Source organism: Rhincodon typus, chromosome 37 (genome assembly GCF_021869965.1).
Source record: "Rhincodon typus isolate 14 chromosome 37, sRhiTyp1.1, whole genome shotgun sequence".
Classification (NCBI taxonomy): Eukaryota; Metazoa; Chordata; class Chondrichthyes; order Orectolobiformes; family Rhincodontidae; genus Rhincodon; species Rhincodon typus.
In genome coordinates this window covers 13,799,687-13,805,124 of record NC_063368.1, presented here as the reverse complement: position 1 = coordinate 13,805,124, position 5,438 = coordinate 13,799,687, and the positions used below count along the sequence as shown (strand labels likewise).

General features: G+C 48.6%; 1 long non-coding RNA gene across 1 annotated transcript in view; it reads right to left on the bottom strand.

Annotated features, from left to right (window-relative positions):
* The window catches only part of LOC125487195, a 40,595-nt gene extending 35,543 nt beyond the window's left edge, over window positions 1–5,052 (bottom strand). The window contains exon 1 of the long non-coding RNA XR_007265718.1: window positions 4,788–5,052. This is a non-coding gene — a long non-coding RNA (uncharacterized LOC125487195). The remainder of the gene's footprint in view (window positions 1–4,787) is intronic.
* Window positions 5,053–5,438: the final 386 nt, after the last annotated feature.

The window sequence follows — 5,438 nt, the reverse complement described above, 5'->3', positions numbered from 1 at the left end:
TGGCCTGCTGTGTTCATCCAGCTCTGCACCTTGTTATCTCAGATTTGATTAAAATGTTCAAAATCCTGAGACAGAAGCACTATCCACACTGGTGGAGAGATTGAGAATCAGAAGATCCCGAATTAGAATGACTGCCACAAGAACTAAAGGCAGCATGAGGAAAAACTTCATTCCACAGTAAGTGGTTAGGGTTTGAAATGTGCTGCCTGAGAGTGTGGCAGAGGCAGGTCAAATTGAGGCTTTCAAAAGGATAAGCGCCTGAAGGAAAATGAAAAACTGCAAGGTTACAGGAAAGGTGAATAGAACCAGCTCAGTTGTTGTTACAGAGAACAGACACAGAGCCTGCAGGCCGAATGGCCTCCTTCTGTGCCAAGACCATTTTACTACCTATTAAGTAGAAGCTTAAAATCCATGAAGATTTTTTTTCAGAAATAGATGTTCAGCAAGCTTGATTTGGGAATTAATGTCAATTCTGAATGTTAAAAGCATGTCTCTGAGTCAACTACTCAGCCCCACAAGTAACAACATTCCTACAAGGTCATATGAGTGGTGTTGTTATGGTGACTGACAACAATTTAAACTACTTCACCTGCCTTCAGATGTAATGATGTGACAGCCAGGGCGATCAAGCACTTGCCAACATTACACACAAAACAAACCTTTCTACCGAATTAAACTCCCTACCTCCAGTATTCTGCATTGACAATTCAAGAACTGCTTCTCAAATGTTTGATGTCCTTTTTTTTACAAATTGCTGACAGTCTCTGATGTGCAAGAGGAGGATAGCAGTCTGATCTGTAGTGATGGAACAGCGTTAAAAGAGTCAAATTATTACAACATGCAAAGAGACTCTTTAATTACAAATGTTTTCAAGGAGGAGATAGATACTGTCATTAGGACTATAGGGATTACAAGGTATGGGACAAAAGTAGGAAACAGTGCACTGAGGTGGATAATCAATCGTCATCATATTGAATGGTGGAGCAGAGTCCAAGGGCTGAATGACCTACTCCTCTTCCTATTTCCTATGTTTCTATACTATGTTTGTGGTCATCAAGCACTTGGCCTGTAGGCTTGAGTTTCAAGTTTTCATCCTACCACTTCTTAAATGGCAGCGAGTTCCAGATATCCAACAATCCTCTGGGTAAACAAAAACTCCTTAAACTCCCAATCCATACCTTAAATCTATGCCATCTGCTTATTGGTTCTTTACAAAAAGGAAAGATTTCTTCCTATTGGTGCAGCACAGTAGCTCAGCGGTCAGCACTGCAGCCTTACAGTGCCAGGGACCTGGGCTCGATTCCATCTTCACGTGACTGTGTGGAGTTTGCATGTTCTCCCTGTGTCTGTGTGGTTTGTTCTGAATTTCTCCCACAGTCCAAAAATGTGTTGGTTAGGTGGACTGGCCTTGGAAAGTGCAGGGTTACAAGGGATACAAAGATGGGAGCAGGATCAAAAGGCTGAATGGCCTACTCTCCCTATTTTCTTCCACTTTGGAGGGTCAGTGTGGACTCAATGGGCTGAATGGCCTGCTTCCACATTGTATAATTCTATGTCCCCTGCTAATTTTGTATACTCCATTCACGAACCGCTTAGCTTTCTGTACTCTAATTTAGTATCTCTTATAGCTGAAACACTCCAGACCAGGCAACATCCTGGTGGCTCTCCTCTGCACCTTTTCAGCCATCGAAACTTTTGATCTGCAGAAACCTGGTTGGAAATGGGGGAGAAAAACACATCTCAGACCACCTTCCCCATCCACCCTGCAGAAATAGGAGAGTAATACATTCATTGCATTCATGTTTTAACTTTAAATATCACGAGTAGAAGGTGAACTCTAGCCAGAAAAAAATGTAAACATTTTCAAACGACGTTCGAACAGCACAAGAGAACAAGACAACAGCGTGCAGCTGGAGGAACACAGCAGGCCAGGCAGCATCAGAGGAGCAGGAAAGTTGATGTTTCAGGTCGGGACCCTTCTTCAGATCCTTTTCAGATTCTTTTTTCTGAAGAAGGGTCCCGACCCGAAACATCAATTTTACTCTTCCTCTGATGCTGCCTGGCCGGCTGTGTTCCTCCAGCTCCACACTGCGTTATCTCTGACTCCAGCATCTGCAGCTCTTGCTATCTCACAAGAGAACACGTGTATTCTTGAGAGATAGTAGGAGCTGCAGATGCTGGAGAATCTGAGATAACAAGGTGTAGAGCTGGATGAACACAGCAGGCCAAGCAGCATCAGAGAAGCAGGAAGGCTGACGTTTCGGCCCTAGACCCTTCTTCAGAAATGGGGGAGGGGAAGGGGGTTCTGAAATAAATAGGGAGAGAGGGGGAGGCGGATAGAAGATGGATAGAGGAGAAGATAGGTGGAGAGGAGACAGAACGGTCGAAGAGGCGGGGATGGAGCTAGTAAAGGTGAGTGTAGGTGGGGAGGTAGGGAGGACGGACAGGTCAAGGGGGCGGGATGAGGTTAGTAGGTAGGAGATGGGGGTGGGGCTTGAGGTGGGAGGAGGGGATAGGAGGGAGGAAGGACAGGTTAGGGAGGCGGGGACGAGCTGGGCTGGTTTTGGGATGCGTTAGGGGGAGGGGAGATTTTGAAGCTTGTGAAGTCCACATTGATACCATTGGGCTGCAGGGTTCCCAAGCGGAATATGAGTTGCTGTTCCTGCAACCTTCAGGTGGCATCATTGTGGCACTGCAGGAGGCCCAGGATGGACATGTCGTCTGAGGAATGGGAGGGGGAGTTGAAATGGTTCGTGACTGGGAGGTGCAGTTGTTTAGGGCGAACCGAGCGTAGGTGTTCTGCAAAGCGGTCCCCAAGCCTCCGCTTGGTTTTCCCGATGTAGAGGAGGCCACAACGGGAACAGCGGATACAGTATACCACATTAGCAGATGTACAGGTGAACATCTGCTTGATGTGGAAAGTCTTCTTGGGGCCTCGGATGGAGGTGAAGGGGGAGGTGTAGGGGCAGGTGCAGCACTTCCTGCGGTTGCAGGGAAAAGTGCCGGGTGTGGTGGGGATGGAGGGGAGTGTGGAGCGGACAAGGGAGTCACGGAGAGAGTGGTCCCTCCGGAAAGCAGATAAGGGTGGGAAGGGAAAAATGTCATTGGTGGTGGGATCGGATTGCAGATGGCGGAAGTGTCGGAGGATGATGCGTTGGATCCAGAGGTTGGTGGGGTGGTACGTTAGAACGAGAGGGATTCTGTTTTGGTTGTTATTGCGGGGAGGGGGTGTGAGGGATGAGTTGCGGGAAATATGGGAGACACGGTCAAGGGCGTTCTCGACCACTGAGGGGATGAAGTTATGGTCCTTGAAAAACGAGGACATCTGAGATGTACGGGAGTGGAATGCCTCAACCTGGGAGCAGATGCGGCGGAGGCGAAGGAATTAGGAATAGGGGGCTATTTTTGCAGGAAGGTGGGTGGGAGGAGGTGTATTCTAGGTAGCTGTGGGAGTTGGTGGGCTTGAAATGGATATCGGTTTCTAGGTGATTGCCAGAGATGGAAACAGAGAGGTTCAGGAAGGAGAGAGAGGTATTAGAGATAGTCCAGGTGAACTTAAGGTTGGGTTGGAAGGCATTGGTGAAGCGGATGAATTGTTCGAGCTCCTCATGGGAGCACGAGGCGGCACCAATACAGTCATAAATGTAACGGAGGAAGAGGTGGGGTTTAGGGCCAGTGTAGCTACGGAAGAGGGATTGTTCCACGTAACCTACAAAGAGGCAGGCATAGCTTGGGCCCATGCGGGTACCCATGGCCACCCCCTGTCTCTGTCGGAAGTGGGAGGAATTGAAAGAGAAGTTGTTGAGGGTGAGGACGAGTTCGGCTAATCGGATGAAGGTGTCAGTGGAGGGGGACTGGTCGGGCCTGCGGGACAGGAAGAAGCGGAGGGCCTTTAGGCCATCTGTATGGGGAATGCAGGTGTACAGGGACTGGACGTCCATTGTAAAGCTGAGGTGTTGGGGACCGGGGAATTGGAAGTTCTGGAGGAGGTGGAGGGCATGGGTGGTGTCACGGACGTAGGTAGGGAGTTCCTAGACCAAGGGGGAGAAAACGGAGTCGAGATAGGTGGAGATAAGTTCGGTGGGGCAGGAGCAGGCGGAGACAATGGGTTGACCAGGGCAGTCAGGTTTGTGGATTTTGGGAAGGAGATAGAAACAGGCGGTACGGGGTTCGGGAACAATGAGGTTGGAGGCTGTGGGTGGGAGGTCACCTGAGTTGATGAGGTTGTGGACGGTTTGGGAGATGATGGTTTGATGGTCGGGGGTGAGATCATGATCAAGGGGGCGGTAGGAGGTGGTGTCGGAGAGTTGGCACCTGGCCTTGGCGATGTAGAGGTCAGTGCGCCATACTACAACTGCACCTCCCTTGTCCACGGGTTTTATGGTGAGGTTGGGATTGTAGCGGAGGGCTGCACGTTCTGCTGGGGAGAGGTTGGAGTGAGTGAGAGGGGTGGAGAGGTTGAGGCGATTGATGTCTCGACAACAAAAACAAAGTTGCTGGAAAAGCTCAGCAGGTCTGGCAGCATCGGTGAAGGAAATAAAATAAGAGTTAACGTTTGGGTCCGGTGACCCTTCCTCAGAATCCGTAACGTTAACTCTTATTTTATTTCTTTCACCGATGCTGCCAGACCTGCTGAGCTTTTCTAGCAACTTTGCTTTTGTTCCTGATTTACGGCATCCGCAGTTCATTCGGTTTTTATAAAATCATCACCTGTTATAAGAAAGTGGTATTTATCTTGCGGCATATATTTGAAGAAACAACTTCAAATCAGTTTAAATCTTACTCACCAGACTAGACCGTTGGCGGCGGCGCGCTCGCGCGGTGCACGTGGGTGGGAGGGTCGCCCCGGGGTGAAGCTTCTGGAAAGTTCTCTTGTTCGGCGTGTGCACTCTGGAGGATCTCCGTCGCCTGGTCCTTGTGGACGAAGATTGATGGCTCCTTGGATACCAGAGGTACCGGGGATTGATTGGAGCGTATGAAAGTGTAAACTGTAGAGCGACGAGGGAGGGAAGATTTGAAAACTAAACCAAAACTTCATGAGGAACAGGGGCATCGGTGATTCCACCACCCCCGGAAAAACAAACAGTTTTTATTCAGCCGAATGGGGCAACGGGGTTCCTCCGTGCGCAAAATGACTCGGAGCATGTTCCCTTTGAGTCACAAGGTTGTGAGTTCAAGTCCCACTGAACCAGAAACAAAAGCTAAGCTGGTGCCCCCAGAGTTGTACCAAAACAGTACTGAATTGTCAGAGTCAAATGATGGTTACATTATCACCATTTTTATTTAATTCAGATTTTACCAGCACATTTGCATTAAGACACTCCTTAAAATATCTTTGACTAAATTTCTGGTCATTTGACCTAACACCTGTTGGTTTTTTTTAATATAATGCTCCTGTGAAATACCTTGTGAAGATCAGAAATGTTAACGGTTGTAAT